Consider the following 20,939-nt stretch of genomic DNA (forward strand, 5'->3'; position numbering starts at 1 on the left):
TACCTCAATGTTCTTACCTTCTCTAATTCGTGTGTGCATTATCTCGTTTCTGTATTAATCTAAGCGTATTATTTAGACCGTTCATGTTTTCTATCATACGCTGTTATATATTCCGTTCCTTCCTCGTCCTTCGCGGCTCCCTCCAGCTCCCTGCCTTGGCGATGAAATAAATTAGGGGTTCAGAGTCTTTTATAATTTTCTAAGTGTATTTTCATGTAATATTCAGGCCCCTCATGAGTGGTTCCTCCTCCTCCTCCTCCTCCTCCTCCTCCTCCTCCTCCTCCTCACAGCTGTCTCATCCGCTTCTCATCCTCTTTAAGTCTCCCTCGCCTCCCGCATCACCGGAAGACCAAATTGAGTTATCTTGATGCATTTTCGTCCATTGTATAAGCACGCTGTCTTTCCTCCTTGCTTCAGTCTTAATCGCCCTTTCTTCAGCTCCGTTCTTTACTTCACTATCGCATCAAGTTAAGCAGTGGAGTCTTTCTTGAGGGTATTTTTACTTATTTCTTGGACACATTGTGGCTATCTCTCCTTGATGTGATTATTCCTATCCGTTTCTCTTTATTCACATTTCCTGCTTACCTCACTTTGCTTCCTGTTACATTCCAGTCTTTCGTCCTTCTTCCTGTTCCTTTCACTCAATCCTCCCTTGATCATTCTCTTTCTCTCTCCTTTCTTCCTTATTCTTTGTCTCTTTCACTCTATCATCACTTAACCTCTTTCTCTCTCTTCTTCTCCTTTTTCCTTCCTTCCCTTTTACTCTTTCCTCCCTTAGTCTCTTTTCCCTCCGTGTATGTCTCCCTCCTATTATCTCTCTCCTCTGCTTCCCGTCTCTTAACCTTTCTCTCTCCTTTCCTGCCTTCTCGCTCTATCCCTTTCTCACAAGTCTTTCTCCCTTTCCTCCTTTCCTATCTCCCTCCCTTTATCCTTCTCTGCTCCTCGTCTCACCTCGCCCCTCGCCTCACCGTACTCCCTCCCCGCCTACTACCTCCAAAGTCCCTTACATCGCCTCTCCATCACCCCTGAAGCCCCTTAGCTCATCCCTCCCTCTAAGTAATGTCCGGGCGCTGCTGAGTCACGCCTGTTACTTACCTTGGCGAGTGTGTGGTTCATGGGACGGTCGCATGGTGGAGATTTAGCCCTCCGCGTTCTTACTGATAGATTTCTTCAGTGTAATAGAATTCATTATTTATAGTTATTTTTCTTCCCATTAACTAGTGACTTAACATGTTCTTTTCTTTATGGTTCAGAGTAGGATAGAGATGATAACATTTTTTTGTCTGTTATGTTATATGTAGAGTTGGATGTCTGTATTGTATTCATCTTTTTATATGGATTCTCTTCTTCCTATTTCTGACGTACATGATAGGTTTCGAAGCCGTACCGCTATCTCAGTCCCTATTGTTTTCCAGTGGTCTCGATATGCTGCTTCGTTTGTGAGGGTTCGTTGCTTCGATGGTGGGCTGGGTCGTCGATAAAGGCACATTCATTCCTGACCCGCCGTGGTAGCCGTGAAGACCTCCTCCCCACCACCACAGAGAAAGGTAAGTGTGTCTGTATGTGTATGGGGCAGAGAGGAAGGGAAGGGATAAACTTGGGTGGGGTCCTTTGTGTGCCAAGGATAGGAAAGTAGGAGTAACAGGAACCCGGGTGTGTCTCGTGGGATGGGGAAGGAGACGAGGGAGCAATGTGGTAAGGGAGGGGTGGGTACTGGGACGAGTGAAGGCCAGACAAAGTGTTACTCGTGGGGCGGCGGAGGAAGGAAAGAGGAGAATTAAGGTAAAGAAATAGCGTGCGTTGTAGTGGTGAGGAGGAGGAGGCAGTATGGACGGTGGGGAGCGAGAGAAGAGGATGGGAGGAGATGATTACAGCTTGTCGGGGCAGGTTGAAGAATTAGGCTGTTTATTAGTGAGGGGAGGGAAAGGAAGGAACAAAGGGTAGGAGGGAAGGTAATAGGATAAGGGGTCAGGTCAAGAAGAATCCATATGCCTACTAATGAGGGAAGGTGTGAGTGAGAGAGAGAGAGAGAGAGAGAGAGGGGTTATAGTACAGGGAGAGCCAGATTAAAATGAGATAGAGAGTGGCCATAAATGAAGTTTGCGTCTACTGTTGGGGGAGGCGAGAAGAGTGAGTAACAGAGGGAGGCGAGATGTGAAGGATATAAGGGGAGAGAGAGAAAAAATGGTGGTTAAAGTACGGGGAGAGCCAGCTTAAAATGAGTTAGTGCGGGACCAGTTATGAAGTTTGTGTCTACTCTTCGGGAGGTGAGAGCAGCAAGGAGGAGGGGGAGAGGGGCGGCGTGAGGAGAGGTAAAAGGATGTGAGGGGAGGGGATGAGTAGTCAGGGGAGAGTCATTACCGAGGATGGATACCGGACACTATCTTGATGAGGTCAGTTCAGCGCTTGTGATCAGGTCGTTTGCCGATAAGAGGCCCCGATCGTGATCTGTCCGGAGCCTCGCCGCTAATGAAGCAAAGGCCATTCCGGGAGGCGCGCCGGGAGTGGGAAGGAGAAGGGGAGAGAGAGGCAGGGGGAGGCGCGTTGGGAGTGGGAAAGAGAGGGGGAAGGAGAGGGGGAGATGCAGGGGGAGTAGGAGAGGAAAGGGGAGGGGCACCATGACCGTCAGGAGTTGAAAGTAGTGGTGTGAGAGACGCTTGGAGAGTAGATGTTGTGAGAATAAACTTTTACTCTACATGTATTGAAGGAAAGACTGAGGTAACGAAGCATAACAGGTGAAGTTCCCTCTTTATGGGCACCGTCATGGCAGTGAACAAAAGACAGGATGCAGGAGACTGGGGATGTGCCTTATGTGGTCTGCTGTTCTGCACATCAGCGCCGGAGCAAGTGGGCCGTAGACAATGTGGCGGGCAGTGAAGAGGTTGGTGGGCGGTGGGCGGTGGACGGGTTGGCGAGGGAAGGACGGGCTAACGGTGGTGGACAGGCTATGTAGTGGTGGACAGGCGGCTCCGAGCGGCGCCTCACCCTCTCGCCCAACTCCGAGGTCGTAATCGGATCAAACTCGGGCCGAATGAGAGGGCTAAGGAAGGTCTTACGTCCGGCGGAGAAAACTGGGAACTTGGTTGTTTCTCTTTAAGCCACTCAAACTAATGGCGTCGTTTTGTTCTGAAGACTTAACTTTTCTGGCTTCGCTGAGGGTAGTGGCGCGGAGGAGCAGCGGCGAGAAAAAGCCTCGTTCGCTGGAGTAATTTGCATCGATAACATACGAGGGTGTCGGAAGGCATTCACGCAAGACCACTTTGAGGCACTTGCTCCTACTGCTGCAGCGGCCGTAATGGCTACCAATAAACTGTAGCGAGCCATGAGAGGCGCGGCGAGGATCATGCACTTCAAGAATCAATAGAGTTGTAAAAATAATGAGCAGGTTTGGCCGCGAGGAAAGCAGAAGCAGGTGGTGGTGCATCTCCTCCCAGCAGCCCGCCGCTCCGGCTCTGGAAATAAGCAGCGGGTGGGCGGCGGTGAGGGCGTGAGGAACTACTCAATTTGCAGGGCGGGAATGAGGTCGTTTGGGTGGTTCATGATGGCGCTGGAGTAATATTTGGGCCGGGCTGTATCGGCCTCTTCAAGGGAAACAGTTACATTTTTCCTCCTGCAGCAAGAAAGGCAAGCACGATGTTGTTTCCTTATCAACAAAGACTTTACGTTGTGTTTTGTATTCACCGCACAAATGTTCTTCAAATATCTCCGTCCGCGACTCCGTGTTATACTGAGCATTTCCCGCATGGCCCATTTGTGTGCCTCTAAACACTATACTAAAAGATGTGTGCCTCCCGCCCTTTGGTATTTTCTGAGCTGTTTTGGGAGAATTAATGGCGACCCGGAAAGTAGTCCATTGCGACCGTGTTCCGTACTTTGGAGGATCTTGCCCCACATTGTTACCCGCAACCGTACGTGAAATGAAGACACATACACAAATATACGAATATGTGCAGTCGAGGAGGAGCCACGATTATATAAATAGCAATAATTTGAACCTGGATAAAGTCACACTTCTTGGAACACCTACTAAATTTGTATAGTTTGATTACCTTATGCATCCGGGAACCCTTCAGGAACCCACGAGCTGCCTTTTTAAAGTCTGCTGAGTGCGTGTAAAGCAAAGCTGTGTGTATAGAGACGAGTAAATGAGGCGTGTTGAAAATAATAACTCGTCCGTGTGCCTATCAGTTTCTGTCAATCTATCTCTTGTTTTTTGCTTTCTCTTTTATGGGTTCTTTGTTTTTTTGCCAGTCTGTTTCTCTGCCCGTCCTTTCGTCTGTCCGGCCTTCCGTCTTACCACCATCCCTTTGTTTACTTATTCATCCATTCGCCTGTTCTTTCGTCCGCCTCTCTGGTAGATGGAATTCCTATCCTATTGAGAGAGAGTGAGAGAGAGAGAGAAGGGGGGGAAGGGGGGGGGGTGCTCCTGACATGCATTCGGCAATCACTTCATCACGTTTCCAGGTACAGGGGACAGGGTGGCGCAATATCAACAAGACTTATCGATGGGTTGATTTTTGTTTGTAAGGTCCGTTTCCTTCTGACGCGCTGCTGGTTACGCGGTGTTCGTTTTCTTTTCATTTACGTTATTTCAGTTAGGTAAGTAGGCTTCTGGAATTAGTGTTCTTTATATGGTCTCGTTCGTGCATTGGCTGCCCTCTTGCATATAACTTACCACTGAAAGAACAGAACTTTTTTTTCACTGAAACTCGTGGAAAGGCCGAACAGTTATCTTCTTTGTTTCTCTCATGTTTTGTTTCTGGAGGTAACCGTCTCCTGTTTTCATTTAATTCAGAAGAAAATATGTTTCTCTCTCCTCTCCGCTCCTCTTTTCTTTTCTTTTTTCTTTTCTTTTCTCTTTTCTTTTCTCGTTTCTTATCTTGTCTTGTCTCTTCTCTTCTCTTCTTTCTTTTTTTTACTGTATATTTGAAGTGTCCTCCAGATATTCGCCTCTAATCATTTGTCGACTAAAAAGCGGAGGAGAACGACGACGCTGTATAATTTGTTCCTCTCACCAGGCGCCGTAAATTTGTGAAGAAATATATCGGAGGATCGGTCGTGTGTGAGGTCGCCTTTCCGAGCCAGAAACCAAACACATTACTCAGACGCGCTTCCGACAGTATTTTTTCTCTCTTCCTTAACTGCGTGAGGGATGAGTTAGCGGGACGTGGGAAGTTAGTTATCTGTTTATCCGTGAGCTGGACGCCGCGCCGTGACGTCACACCTCCACGAAGCGAGTCTTTTCCTGCCTCTCGATTAAATTCCCGTTACTGGCCCTTTTAAGGAGACCTGTATCCGGCACAACATCCTTGGGGAAGTCTGTACTCGAAGCGGTACTCTTCAAAAACCAATGTATAAACGCCTAACTCTTATTACTGACCCATAAACTTGAACGAGTCAAATAATTTTTCGGAATGTCATCCATTTGAAGTATTAGCAGCTCGTGAAACAAGCAACATAGGAAAGATGAACGAATGTTATAGCCATAAAAAAAAAAAAATTACAAGCCAAAATTTTTATCAGTACGGCTGCGGAATGATCCGTATGATTAGTAACATAGAAAGCCTGACAATGACCATGACCTTTTAAAGCGTATACAAGTAAAAACAAATTTAAAAGGTACACTCGAAAACCAGGGTCATGGTCCACCCAGGGCAGGGATGAGGAGGCGGTGTTTTCTGGACAGCGGCCCACGCCATGACGGGGCGACACACGCACGAACACCTGTTACGAACCCATCGAAGCTTCACTTTCAGTCTTGCCATGTTTCGTTCCTTTTTCTGTATACAATACCTCGTAAGTATTGAAATGGCATGCAGTAGTATCCAATAATATATATGTACCTTCATAATGTATATCAATACCATGCCTCGCTATGGTGACACATAACAATGAGTGGAACTTAACACTGATAGCGAGGATTCGAAGGTCTCATGACGTATATGGGTGGGTATGTTTCCTCGCAAGGGTTGCCATGAACCTCTACATGTCTCGTTGGTTAGTCACTGTTAAAAAAAAAAAGTGACTGGCCAACATGTGAATTAACTTTAGTGCAACATACGAATTAGATTTTGCGTATTTTCATAGCTTCTTTCATAGCTTCTCAAATGAAAGGAAAACATCTACATAAGAAAGTGACGTGGAAGCATTGTGCGCTGGCACTGTGTTGTTCAGGCCAGTGTGTGTCAAAACTGTCTCATACATAAACTTTGAAATTCACTATTTACCTCTTTCACACACACACACACGTGTGTGTGTGTGTGTGTGTGTGTGTGTGTGTCTCTCTCTCTCTCTCTCTCTCTATATATATATATATAAAATTTTCTACGCAAACCGCCGAAAGTTAGATTGATGCGGGCGGCGGCGCCGTAATGATGTCAGACGGTGAAGCCAGGCAGGCGTGTGCTGTCACCGCGCCGTCAGCCGGGGCCCAAAACATCACCGCCAGTGCCTTACACATGTCGTTGCCATCCATGCCACACACAGGTGAAGAAGTGAGCTGTCTCTTATTTTTCTGCACTCATGATGGAGATGCTTTTTATGTTCACGTCACTCACTACTCCAACTTCCTTGCTCAAGTTTGAATCTTTCTTCGTCCACTTCCGTCCTTCTCCTCGCCTACTCTCTCTCTCGCCGCCCCGGCTGTTCTTCAAGGCTCTGCACGCCTGACAGCTTTACTCTGCTGCCGCACAGTAGCTTCCCAAGTCTTGGTGATTCATTCAAGTCACTGTTTCCGTCCCCGCGATTTGCTTCCCAGTCTGCCCGGAGCTAAGATTGTCCCCAAGTGTCTGTGCGTGTGTGTGATGGATTAAGTTTCTATACTTGTCAGAGTAACTTCTCTGTTCGAGTTTGATTGCTTGATTCTTTTTCGGGACAAGTAACAGGGTTTCTTTTCCCTTAACTTTCCCCCTCGAGGCGCAGACGGCCGCCGCGAAACTCTGTCCTTCGATGCAATTGCGTTTGAGTTTGTTTCCCTCGACCTCGCTCTTGTTTCCTTGTTTCTCCCCGCCTCGCCGTTGGGCCTTCCTTGCTCTCCACGAATCTTGTTTAAAGAAATATACCCACCGTGTGTGTGTGTGTGTGTGTGTGTGTGTGTGTGTGTGTGTGTGTGTGTGTGTGAGTGAACCTCTGGAGGCGTGTTGACTCCTTCGTTCCTACAATATAACTCGGAATTTTCGATGGCGAAGTCTTACTAAGTATGTTTTATCTTGTTTACTTCTAATGTGCCTGGCTGTAATGCATGTGTGTTTATATACTCGTATGTATGTATGTGTAATTCTCTCTCTCTCTCTCTCTCTCTCTCTCTCTCTCTCTCTCTCTCTCTCTCTCTCTCTCTCTCCGGTAATAAATTTCTCCTCCGGCTTTTCCTCCCGCCTCTTCCTCCTCCTCTTCGTTCTTGCAGCGCCGCGGATAAACTTTAGTCATTACCCCTTAAATTGAATTCTCCTTTAAAGGGGGAATCCCTCGACTAGTTTTAAAAGCATCGGTCGTGAAAGAGATCAACCTCCAGACCTTTTCTCACCTTCGACCCTCTTCCCTTTACATTCCCCCCCTCTACCTTTTTTAACCCTATACTCACTTTATGATAACCCCTAATTTTTTCTAAGTTTTCTTCCTTTTTTTTTATTCTTTCTCAATATTTACTTTTCTTTCTTGCTCCCAGTCTCCCCATTTTCAACTTTTTCCCTTTTTTTTCTTTCTATTGTCCTTGTTCCCTTTTCCTTGACCTTCTCCTATTCCTACTTTCAGTGTCCTTGTTTCTCATTAAATTCAGCTTCCTCCTTTCTTCTTTTAATTAGGTTTTTCTTTTATTTTTGTCCTCAGTTCATTTTTCTCCTTTTACGACTTTTTTTTTCGTCTTTGTTTTCCGTTTTTTGTTCTCCCTTCTTTCCTTCAGTTTTTTCCTCCTTTTTTTCCTCTTCGTTTTTATCTTCTTTGTATTCCGTCTTTCTTCTTTCCCTTTCTTCCTTCAGTTTTCTTTCCTCCTTTTATTTTGTCCCCTTCCATTTTTGTCCTCGGTTACCTTTTTAAACTGTTTTCCTCTTTTCTCCTTTCTATCGTCATTCTTCCTATTCCCTTTTCGTTGGCTTCTTTTTATCCCTGCCTTCAGTGTTGTTGTTTCTATTATTTTCAGTTTCCTCTTTTCTTTGTTTTATTTCTTTAGATTTCCCTTATTTTTATCATTCATTCTTTATTATGCTGTTCCCTCTGCCTTCAGTATTCTCCTTTATTGCTTCCGCGTTTTTCTCTTAAATCTTCCTTCGTTTTGTTTTTCTTATTCTTTTCTCTCATTCGTCTTCCCCGCTTTCCTTTGTTCCTTCATTCCAGCTGTTGCCGTTCCAGTTTTTATCTCCTCTTTAACCTTCCATCAGTTTTCCTTCCTTTCCTTCTCTTTTCTTTCATATCTGCCTTCATTTTCATTCCATCTGTTGCCGTCTCATTTTCTGCCTCCTTTTTTTTTAACCCTCTCAGCCAGCACATCAATCAATCAAGCAAGCAAAGCAATTTCCTTTATCTGCCTTCTTGCTCTGTTTTTGCCTTCCTCCTATCCTTCGTTCCTTCGTTCGTTCATTCTATCCTGCCTATCTTTTTGTCACCCTTCTCCTTTTTTCAGTATTTTCCATTTCTTAGTTTCGTGCATAATTTGACCTCTTCCTACTATATATTTATTTTCCTGTACTTTCTCTTCCTTCTCTTCCTTCATCTTATCCTGCTCTTATTTCATACCCTATTCATTTCTTTCATTTCTTTTTATATTTCTCCATTCCGTGCATCATTTTCCCTCTTCCTACTGTTTTTTCTTTCTGTTCTTTTATCCTCTCTTCCTTTCCCCTCTTCCTTCATCCTATTCTGCTCTTCTTTTTTCACTCTTCTCTTACTCTTTACTCCTTTTCATCTCGAGTCCGTGTATCCTCTTCATCTTCCTACTCTTTTACTTTTTTCTTATACTTCCTCTTCCTTTCTCCTTCTTTCATTTCTTCATCACAGCTGCCACCGCCTCCTTCTCCTCTTGCTCCTCCTCCTCTGCTTCTCCCGGCTTTTATTCGTTTTCCAATATTACCCCATTGCTTCTTATTCCCGTCATTTATCATCCCCGCCGCGCTCTTCCCTTCCTCTCTTCCTCCTTGGCGTGTTTGTTTTCCCCGCGGCACTGGCGTCTTGTTATTCCCTTACTCAATTATTTGCCTCCGCTCAGTCACCGCCCTCCTCCTCTCGCTTCCGCAAATATTAACCTATTGTTCTTGTTACCCTCTTCCTGCTCCTCCTTTTCTTTCTTGCTGCTTCTCCTTCTTCCCCTGTTGCTCCTCCTTCCTCCTCTTCATTCGCCCTCCTTTATCTGCATATCCTCTAATTGTCTCGTCTCTCTTTTTTCTCTGTCTGTCACTCGAATCCAAACTCGTATTATTCATCTTTTTATTATCGTCTTCCTCTTCTTCCTCCTCGTCGTCCTCCTCCTCCAGCTCTCAATTCCACTCTTCCTTCATTAATTCTTCCCTCGCTTCCTCCTTCGCCTCTGTTGTCTTCTTCTTTTTCTCCCTCCTCCTCCTCCTTCTCCTCCTCTTTCTTTATTATTCCGCGAAGAGGGGAAGGATGGAGCGATGTCAAGTTTGGTCAGTTTGTTATTTTTATCTTTATCATTAACTGAGAAAGGGGAAGAGGGAGAACGGGAAGAGGGAGAACGGGAAGAGGGAGAACGGGAAGGACGAGAACGGGAAGAAACAAGACCAAGGACAGAAATAACAAGCTTCATAATAAAAAGGAGAAGAACAAGAACAAGAATTAGGGGATGAAGAAAACCAAGAAAAATAAAATGAACAAGAAAACTAAGAAAATACAAAATGAAAATAAAAGATGATGGAAAAAAATGAGAAAGGATGAAGAAAGAACAAAATCAAGAACAAGAAAACACAAGAAAAAAAAAATTAGGAAATGAAGAAAAATAAATAAATAGAAAAACAAGAAACTAGAAAAAAATATTCAAAAATAAAAGTGAGAGGAAAAGAAGAAAAAAAAAATAAATAAGAAAAAAAATAAAGAAAAAGAATAATCCTGAAAAAAGAAGAATAAAAGGAAGACTAAGAAAACACAACGAAAAAGAATGGCGCTCCCCTCTCCTTGGCCTCGCCCACGTGAAGGAGCCCAGCGTCGAGGCCCACAATGAGGGTTTTTAATGCTCTCCCTAAAGGTCGAGGTGTCGGGGAGTGTTGTGTTTATCGCCTGCTCTAGCTGTGTTTATGTCGCCGGCTTTTTTTTCCCATTTATTTCGCGGTTTTGCTCTTTTCGTAATGTCGGGTTTTTGTTTATTGTCTCCTTGAAAATGTGTGGTGGTTTGTCGTAGTGGAATATTCTATCGTTTTTTTTATTTTATTTTTTATTTCATGGTTGAATTCGTAATGTTGGGTTGTTGATTTCTCTCTCTAAGATTTGTGTGGTGGCCTGATTGATATGGTTGTGGTATATTATTTTTTGTTGTTGCGGTATTGTATTATTCATTTAACATTTAATATCTTGCTCTTCTTGTCGACCTAATATCTACTTGTTGCTGGTTGCCGATTTCTCCATTAAGAAGTGTGGGATTGCCTGGTTGGTGTAGTTAGCTTTATAATTTTCTTTGTTTCTTGTGGTACTATATTGTCCTTTATATTTTGCTCTTCTTGGTCTAATATTCACACTTTCTTAGTTGCTGATTTCTCCTTAAAGATGCTTGGGGTCTAGTCGCTGTGGTGGATCTGTGGAGGAATCGATGTTATGCTTTTATTTTCTTGCGGTTTTGTATCGTTCTTTTCTTATCTTGCTTTTCTTGTTGGCCTGATGTTTACTCGTTGCTGGTTGCTGATTTCTCCTTCATGATGTGTGTGGTGGTGTGGTTGATGTGGAATAGTTGTGGAATAATCGATGTTATGCTTTTTTTTCTTTTGCGGTTTTGTTTTCTATTTTATTTTGCATTTCTTGTTGGCTTAATCTTTACACGTTGCTAGATGATGATTTCTCCTTCAAGATGTGTGTGGTTGTCTGGTTGTTGTGGTGGAGTTGTGAAATACTACCCAGTGTAGTTTTTTCTCGCGATTTTGTGTTTTCTGTTTTATAATTTGCTCTTCTTGTTGGCTTAATCTTTGCACGTTGTTAATCAGCGGTTGGTAGATTAGCACGTCCAAGGAAAAAAACGCAGGATTATACATATTTATTTTACCAGTAGTTGTTGCATTACCGTTGTGTTATAATTTAGTTAAATATATGTGTGGCGATTTGTTTAGTCTGCATTACTAGGTCGGTGGGTCTTCTTAGCACATATGTGAAGCAAGATGAGCAGTAGTGTAGTTTACTTTCATGTTATTTACTTTAGTGTTCTCGTGTTGTATTTCATTGTCAGTGAGGCGATATAAGTCAGTGGCTGAGACTCGGTTACCGTTGTCTGTATGGTATAAAAACACACACACACATCCCTCCAAGCCTCCCCGCGCGCCCTGCTCACCTTTCCTCCTCCCCGCGACCCTGAAGATTGGGGTTTGCTGTTTGTCTAATATTTCTCCCCTTCCATGACTTACCGCCGCCATTATAACTTCGTAAGACACAATTACTCGAGTGTTTTCGCTCCCAAGTTCACCTCATGTATATTTCACCACACGAATTTCCGATTGTTTCGTGAAATTCTAACAGAGGACGCCTGGACGACAGACAGGCTGGCGGGAAACTGACTGACACGTTTGGAATCACTGCGGTGTCTGAGGTTCTTTTGTTTTCGTTGATGCCTTGTGACCGCTATCGATGTGCGTTTGTTTGTTTGTTTGTTCGTGGTGTGTTGTCTTTCCTTTGACGGACGTTTCAGAGCGACGCGTTGTGAAGGGAACTTGTACTTTTTGGCATTCGTTCCCTCGTGTCCTTTTTGTTGCATGTGGAAGAAGTTGCGTAGTTCATGATGTGTCTGCATTGCGGTTTGTTACCTTTGACGAACGGTTCAGAGGGGCGTATATACTGTGAAGGCGATTCGTTGACTTTTTAGCCCTCGGCCCCTCATGTCCTTGTTGTAGAACGTGGAACAAGTTAGGTAGTTAATGATTTCTGTCTGATGTCCTGCTTACGTTGTGACGGAGGGTTGAGAGGGACGCTGTGAGGACACTTCTAGTTCCTCTTGGTTGTCAGTCCTTTGCCTCATTGTCTCATAACGCCGTGTAAGTAACGTCCCTCGTGAATCACTTTTTTGAACCTATAGAACTGTGGTGTTAACTTCCCAGTAGCCTGCAGCCACCTCACGTCCTCGCCTCGGAATGTAATTTTGGGAACGTCATTAGTGATGCTCCTTTCGTACCTTCAGAGCTGTGACGGTAAATATTTATTCCGCCCATTAACTGGTGGTGCCAATAGTGTCCAGTAAAGCGACAATATATAATACACAGTTGGACAGCTAGAACAACGCATTTATGGTGCACTCATTCCTTGGCTGACTCAATGGTTGCATTTTCTTGCCACTCGCTGTCTTTGCGCTCGCGTCTCTCATCACCCAAATACGTTACGATGGGAATAGTTGGAAGCATTTGGCTGCCGTTTTGATCCTTTTCGTTATGGGGAGGCGGGAATGGTCAGTGGAAGGACGTGTGTATTTTCTCGCGGCAACCAGCTGATGGTTTTCAACCGTATGGGTCTAGATTACCGACACGTTTCCTAGCTGTCTATCAATCAGGGTTACCAAATTATCGTATTCAAACACTCAGCACATCGTATTTTCCGGTTTCTGAGTCACAGCTATCGCAAACAAACGTCAATAATTAATGCTTTTAACGATAACTTAAACAGGTATTTCGTTATCTGTGGGTAAGAAAGTTTTGGGCCCTGGAACTGATAAATGCGATGTTTTGAGTGGCAAGTCTGCTATCAATCAACCCTAAACTAAGCAACCTAACCCAAGAGGAACATTGGGAGCAACATAGGCCGAACAAGTCATATACCACCGCACACGATCAATACACCTCGGCCGCGCCACTAACAGGCTGAAACCAATCACCATGGCCCCACAAGAAGACCTACCGGTGCAATTGGCTGCAAATATAAAGAAAAAGTTATTTATGATCCTTTTTATATACATACTTTTCTCCTTTTTTTTTTTTTTTTTTTTACTCTTGTTTCCGCAGCATCCGGTTACATTGGTGATTGAAACAGTTTGTCATCCATTCATCAAGTATTTCCAGTCTCGACCGACAGACAACTTTCTGCGCCAGTAGGTTTGCTCTGATCTGCGTCAGTCAACCAACCTTTTCCATTCCTCATACAACTGCAATATTGTCAAATTTCAATATATCTTGTGGTCGTTATCCGCATGAAGAATCAAACCGCAGTCTGATTTTACGCAATATGTTTCGCAAGTGCAGAGGACTTATCTTTTTTTTTATATTCGTTTCGAAAAACAATTATGATTGCGAGACTGGGATAGTTACGTAATTCCTCAGACAGCTGCTGGAGCCGCTGTTTAAAGCCTGGATCAATGTCCCTCGCTCAAAAAGAGGCGTTATGTTAATCTTGTAAACACATTGGGGTCTAGAGCGAGTAGATCCACCTCACTAAAGAACTTGCATTGTTAGTGATGAACAATAGTGGTGTCAGCAGCAGGTGTTCAGCCCTTTGGTAATTCCGGAAAAAGCGCCGGTGATTTAGTGTGTGGCTTGGAAATGAGATGCAAGGGGATGACGCTAAGCAGTTTACAGGCTGATGAGGATTAAAGCTTACCTCCACTACCTGGGGCGTGCAGGAAAATATATCAAGAAAGCTATCCATGCACACGCCCGCACCCTCCTCATTCTGCGTCGTTACAGAACCTGTCTCCGGCGAAAATGAGAAGAGAAAATAGGGTGCCTGTAATTTTTGGGCCGTATAAGGCAAGCTCTTGCGTGACTATGATGTAGTTTATTCTGCACCTCTTGCTTCAGAATTCGTCTTTGGCGAAAGGGAGGAGAAAAAAATAAGGTTCGTGCTAATTAAGGCTGCACAACACAGAAAGGCTCGTTGGAAGGTAAACTATTCAGTGGATGACTAAAATAAGGCTTATCTCTATATTTTGGCTGCACAAGGGAAACTCACGGGATGCATCGAGTGCGTGACTGACTAAACTGAGACTTGTTTTGCATCACGAGGCAAACCCATCAGAAACTCGCGGAAATCATCACAAAGATACGCGTTGGAAGGCAAGCTAGTGAGTGTTCGGCTAAAACGAGACTTCGGCAAACCTCGCGGCGAACTCATCTCTAACTTGCGGAAATGATCACCAAAATGCGCCTTGGAATAGAGCCGAGCGTCAGGAGGTAATTAGAGGCTGTTCTGAAGTGAGTGGCGTCTTCCTAATATTACTCGCCGCAAAATATTGGCCACAACTTGCCGGCTACATTATCGGTCTCATAGGAAATCTGTCTCACAAGGAACTCGCCTCCGGGGAAATCGGTGTGGTAGGGAATCGGCGCAATATAAAATCCGGGCCCGTGTTCTCCCGCCTCCTCCCATCGACTAGTTGTCACATAGTGTTCTCATGAGCGCACCTGGCCGCCGTCTCGCCGCGTAACACCTGTTTGTCTTGCCTTTGATTTGCTTGCTCTTTCGTGATTATTTGTCTGACTGGGTGTCTTGCACGCTAAATGGCCTACTTGCGGTAAACGTGTCAATAATATATAATTATTCTTATTTTCTAAACGCCTTGACATCATCTCGCCGCGTATCACTTGCTGGTGTTTAATGTACTTTGTTGTTTGGTGTGTGTATTTGCATGAGGGAGAGACTGACACGCGGAATATTAGCTTGCCAACGTTCCAGTATGGCTTTCACTTTTTTCTAATTTCCTTGTGCTCACCTTGATCAGCATCTCGAGGAGTACCTACTTCTGTAAGACCTAAAGATCCAAGGCAGAGGCTCTCAAATTTTAAGTGTTAGTTTGTATAACAGGTATCATTGTGAGGTGCTTAATGACATTGTTTACCTGACTGAGAGGGTTACAAACGGAATATTTACTTATTAATGGTTTAAAGGTGTAGGATGGTGGAACCCAGACAACGTAGAATTAGTTCATGTATTCACATCCTTGCGTGACTCTCTGCTCACTGTGCCTCCTGCCTTAGAGCCAACTTGTAGTTATTTTTTTCTTTTTTTTTCGGGTTTCTACTGTGCATCGAGACGGGAAGCAGCCTCACTTCAAAGGTGTTGATGATCTCTTTACCTGAGTGAAGGGTGTGCATGCGTGATATCTACTTCGGGTCAATGCTTTTGCGGTTTCTTTTCATCTCTCTCGTGATTTCGCTACGCATCCAAAAAAAAGATAGGAGATTAAGGTGTTGAGTTGTTTGCTTGAAAGAAAGACTCACGAGAACTATGGATTTGAAGTAAGCGTTATTATATTATTCTGATCGCCGTTTCTCGTGTCTCCGCCGCGTATGCAAACGAGAAAATGCTTTACTTCTAAGGTGTTGGTGATGTTTGCTTGACTGGAAGGCTTACCCGAGAAGTATGCGTTAAGAGTTTTGAATTCTCGTTTTGTTATGTTTTCCCAGTCTTCCCCGCGCATCAAAACACGCCAAAGCTGCACTTCTAACCTTTTCCAGACATTCTTTTTTCGATTTACCCGAAGTTGGCCAAGTCTCCAGAGCCATTTTGTATTCCGGGTTCTCCTCGTCAGGCTTTGAGTTTCCTGTTGCCGAAATGACGTTCAACTTTAATCACGGAGCGTTAATGATATGCAAAGTGGTGAGCCTTTTTAATGCTGCTGGACTAACATTGAAAGCCTTGCATTTTTGCTGTGCAGATTCGCGTTCAATCGCCGTACTCGCTCACTCGCTGCTGGATTAAGATATTTTTATCTCCCCCGACACGACACACGAGCAAGGTTATAAGCTCGGGGTGAGGAAAAAATTTGAGTCAGGTTATGATTTATTTGTATTTTTCGGTGTTTCAGTGGTAGTAGTAGTAGCAGTGGTGGTGCTGATGGTGGTGGTGGTAGTGGTAGTAGTAGTAGTAATAGTAGTAATGGGATAGTAGTAGTAGTAGTAGTGGTAGTGGTAATAATAATAATAATAATAATAATAATATCTATGTAATATTCATGGCAAGAGCAAAATTATGTCGAGAGTGAAATTAATGTTGATTGAACTAATAAAAAAAATACTGTCAATAATTCACAAGGGTTCGTGATTACTTTGGGTCGTGTCTTCAGTTTCTGCTCCGTTTCCTCCTCTCCCTCCTCCTCCTCCTCCTCTGTGGGTAATGTTATCTTTGCATAACTCACTGGGGAGTCCTTACATGAAATACACAGCGCAGTTATGGTTCTGCAATAGTAAGATGGACGTAGAGAGAGATCCTTTAGGGTTTAGACTTTAGAGAGTACAGCGACGCGCCACGAAAACGATACCATCACTGAAGGCACAGCAGTATAAAAATATATCACTAACAACTCAACCTCTGTATGCCGAAAAGAGACGATCACCGGAGATGAACACAATAACTAGATATAATTGTCTTCCAGTACAAGAGGGAAGATGCATGACAACATTAGCGGGAGTTATCTTGAATCCATCCATCCACCACCGGAACAAAACTCCCGCATGCGTAGCTAGTGGGAAAACGATCTTATTGAAAAACTTGCATTAACCTTTACACTGTAGCGACAGAAGCCTAATGAGGAGGTCAATGCGTTGATCTGTGGTGCGGGTCACGAAGTGCTTCACAAATAGTTTATATTATCAAAGACAGCCTCGTCATTAGCCAAGAAGCTTTCTGTTTCCTGTTCCTCCATATTTTCTTAAGCTCTCCTCCTTCCTTTTCTCTTTTTTCTCATCCAGCTTTCTTTACTCTCCTTCCTCCCGCCCATTCCAGTAAATCACCGCGAAAGTGAAAAAAGACTTGCAAGGTGATGCTCTTCACCTCTCCCAACCCTGTCCTTTCTTTCGTCTCTCTCCTCGTCCTCTTCGCCTTCCCCCGTTGTCCTCTGTCCTCCCCTCCATCTCTCCTTTAGTCTTGCTCTTTACCTCTGCCCCTCGTCCTTCCCTCTGGCTTTCCCACCCGTCCTCTCAAGCGCCGTTCCCTTTGCTCCTCTCTCTCCGTTTTCCCTCCTTTCTGCGAGAGACGCGCGCGAGCTTCCGTTAAGACGATGTATGAAGACTTGTACAAAGAAAGTCACAAAAAACAGCCTCACCCTTTCACTTAGCGAGGATAGACACGGGAGGAATAGGGGGTGGATCCTCCCTCACTGCGGCACCCCACACAGCCCCTTCCCCTCCGCTCCTCAAGTATGCAGAAGGCAAACTTAGGGAGGCGAGCAAAGAGGTTTTGTTGGAGGAGAGGAATATGTTATTTTGACGCTCGCGGAGGGGGTAATAGTGATAAGTTTGGCGCAGCGTGATACTCCGTTCCCGCACGAGGCTGACGAAGCGTGTCACGGAGAGGCAAAGTTGAGGTATTACGTAGGCACAATATTCTGGCGAGCGTTTCCGTTGAACTCATCCCGTATCCGTGCCCTTCACTTAGGTTTGCTGTAGCCCTTGACCTAAATAACTAAGCAAATTCATATCACAGGCTATCATAATATATCGTCTTTAGGTTCGTTTGTTTTGTTTAGTGTATCCCCTTTAGGATCGTTTGGTGTGTTTGGTGTGGCCCTTGACCTAAATAATCAAGCAAATTCATATGAAAGGCTACCACAGTACATCGTCGTTAGGTTATGGCTAGACTGATCCAAGCCTCCACAAAACCATTCTCACACAACACGCTGATCCCCAATAATGCGGTGTGATTGTACTCGGCATATTGGCTGTGCTTGCTGCTGTCCCCGCTTAGGTGCTGTCTCCCGTGTACTCGTGCCTTTGTCAACACACCACAACGGCGCCCTCCCAACAGTGTTTCCATTTGTGCGATATCAGAGCGTCATTACTCTTGGGGTTGCCGCCGCGTCACATCCAGTCACACACACGCGCACCCGTATTAATCTTGATCAGCCGTCGTGTTGTGCCGAAAGCTTGATCCTTTACAAAGAGAGAAGGTTCGCGGCATGATTTGAATTCTATTTCCAGTAACCTCATGATGGAAGTCTATAAAGAATGGGAAGTCAGGGGCCAGAGGAGGATGGACGGAGATATCTACATTTGAGTCCACTGACCTTGGCTTCGATTGCTGTGTACCATTAACCGCGGAACATCACGGGGTAGCATGGACCTCGAGTGTCTATTATATAAACCAGTTCACGCACCAGAGCACGCTGATTTGTGAGGTACGATAGGATACGGCCACGTCGCTGAGGCTCCGACGACGCTGAATACTTGATTTGAATGATAATGATAATGACGATGAGGATGATGAAAAGGTAGTAGTAGTAGTAGTAGTAGTAAGTGGTGGTGGTTAACGAGGAGAAAGAGAAAGGAGTGGTCTGTGTCTAGTGAAAGGAAGGCAAAGAAAGGGAAGAAAGAAGACTGAAGGAAGTTCTCGAGCACACACCATTTGTCATGCAGCGCTCCTGAAATAAATGATGTGGCCGGATTCTGTGACTGTCGTATACAAGACCGTCAGACTCGAGAACAACTGCATGCCGCAAAAGCAACGAACATATATCAGTTGTCTTGATTTACGTTCATAAGACATCTATCTAATCTGAAGAAAAAAAAATATAAATTAGGTGTGATGTAAAGAGCCGACTGCGCATCCTTAGACACCTTCCCTGTCAAAATAAAGTTGTGGATCTGATAACAGAGTAGCAATAAATTCAGAAATCATCCTTGCAATTCGGTCACCCAATAACAAATGGAGGATACTGAACTCGGTACGGACAAGATATGCATTTCAAAATCAAGAAGAAACTTATGTTGAAGCAATTCCGAGCTATTTTCAAAGGTTAATGATACGCTGAAATAAACATCTCTGATCCCGAGCTCCGCGTCGCCGCTCTGAATAAAACACGAGCCGGGCAGGACAAGTCTCTCCGCCGAGGCAAGTTATGAGACGAAAAACTTTATACATTTATATTGTATTTTTTGTCAAACTTCCTTGGACGCTGACCATTTCTGAGTACTCCTCCGAGTGAAGTTAAGATATTACAATTTTTTCATAATCTGATATGATGAAAAGTAACCTTCTTCGTAACTGCCTAGATGTTCCCGTAGTGATTTATTATATATGGAAATTGGAGACATATTTGTATTTTAATTCCTTTTTCAATAGTCTGTATTATGGAAATCTAGTACAGATTGTCACTTCACAGTTTAATTCTAATTTAATTCCTATTGCACTTATCTGGATTGCCGACACGTTTGGCAAGTTCAGTGGTGTTGCAGTGTCGCCAATAGGATTAAAGGTTAAAAATTGTGTTCATGTAATTATAAACTGACGCACGAGGCTTGTTGAAGAGATACTATGAGATCATGAGCGGCAGGGATGTGAGGCGCGACGCTCCGTATTAACACACACACACACACTATAAGCGGAATATTAGTGGTTATAGTCTTATCAATGACCTCTCTCTCTCTCTCTCTCTCTCTCTCGCACGTGGGTGGTGGTGACGTGGCGTTGGGTTAGTTAATGGTGTCACTGATATTTTGATTGGCAATTCGGCTCTCCATTAGGGTTAAAACGAGCCAATCAGGATTAATAGGCGCGCCTCTCCGCAGCACCGGCGGGCGGAGTGGCCGCAGCTGCCTGGCGGGGAGTTTTAATGCCGCGGCGCCGCTGGGAATCCCCCGCCGAGCAGCGCGGGATGAAGGCAAGGCGTGAGAAATAACTTGGTCGATCAGAACCATTATCTCTATTGTGGGACACTTTTTATTAAACTTTTATTTTCATTTACCACAACCTCCCCCGTGTTCTATAGGTGCGTGTCATCAGAAGTCATCCTCTCACCCAGCTTCCCCCACTCTCGAAGCTTCAGATACGAGGTTCTTTTACGGAGTTCATTTACTGAGATCTACTCTTTCTTAGCCTCAGGAGTAAGGGAAAAGTGTCGTGTGTCTGATGAAAGAATAACGTACATATCATATTTAAAGTTTCATGTAGGCAAGTGTCTCATTGTTTTATCTTAATTTGCGTGGAATTTGAAATACAATAGTTGCTTTTTCCACCTTCATCGTCCTTTCATGAAGTATCGTCCAAATTAAATTAAATCAGGATTTCTAAATAAATATATTTTCGCAATGATTACACGCCTGCACACCGGTGTCCACTCCGTCAGTCTCGCTTTTGACGTAATTTAATCCCAACATAGTATTTTCCATTTAACACCGGGCGTAACAGTGACGCAAAGTGGATAAATGTTAGGATTGAATTTTACGCCAAAAACGAGGCTGACAAGTGTTCAATATTTATTTTCATTTAGGTCAGCGTGCAGCGTAAACTAAATATTTAGGAATCACGTTGCCGCGCTGTGTGACGCGGAAGGCACGACAAAGGACCACAACTCCCACTTCAGCTTGCAGCGTTCAGATTGGTACTGTAGAGCAACACCGTCCCAGCACCGCGGCCGCTGTTCACTAGTGTACCACAGGATCGATAGACCTATCAAACGAGGCACAGGAGGGGCATCAGATTATTCTTTGAAGTTTCAGTCGTGTCTTACAATGAGGCAGACAGAGTGTAGAGATTTAGCAGTAGGAAAAAAAAGAGCGAAAAATAGTTGAGGACATTGAAGGCTAGAAAAAAATAATAATGATAAAATAAAGTAAAAGAAACCTGGTGGATGAACGTCCACAGTACGGTCAATCACCAGGAGAACTATGTGGATCGAGGTACGGGAGCTCGTACTCAAGGTATAGAAAGATGTGGCTCGACCGAAGACCAAAATTATGAAAACCATGCGCGAGACACCTACTGCAGGCGAGTACTCCGTCATGATGCTGATTACCTTTTTGTGGCATTTCTCCGTGATATAAGGAATGCCTTTAGATGAGTGGCTGTGAATTTCCTCATTTTCACTTTTTAATTTGACGAATAAA

At 44.2% G+C, this 20,939-nt stretch overlaps 1 long non-coding RNA gene across 1 annotated transcript; it reads left to right on the plus strand.

Annotated features, from left to right (window-relative positions):
- Positions 1-1,403: 1,403 nt before the first annotated feature.
- Positions 1,404-19,803, plus strand: LOC126980997 (uncharacterized). Its single transcript, XR_007733701.1, has 3 exons — positions 1,404-1,547; positions 6,348-6,486; positions 19,623-19,803. It is a non-coding gene; the product is annotated as an uncharacterized LOC126980997 (long non-coding RNA).
- Positions 19,804-20,939: the final 1,136 nt, after the last annotated feature.

This window comes from Eriocheir sinensis, chromosome 46 (assembly GCF_024679095.1).
Source record: "Eriocheir sinensis breed Jianghai 21 chromosome 46, ASM2467909v1, whole genome shotgun sequence".
Taxonomy (NCBI): Eukaryota; Metazoa; Arthropoda; class Malacostraca; order Decapoda; family Varunidae; genus Eriocheir; species Eriocheir sinensis.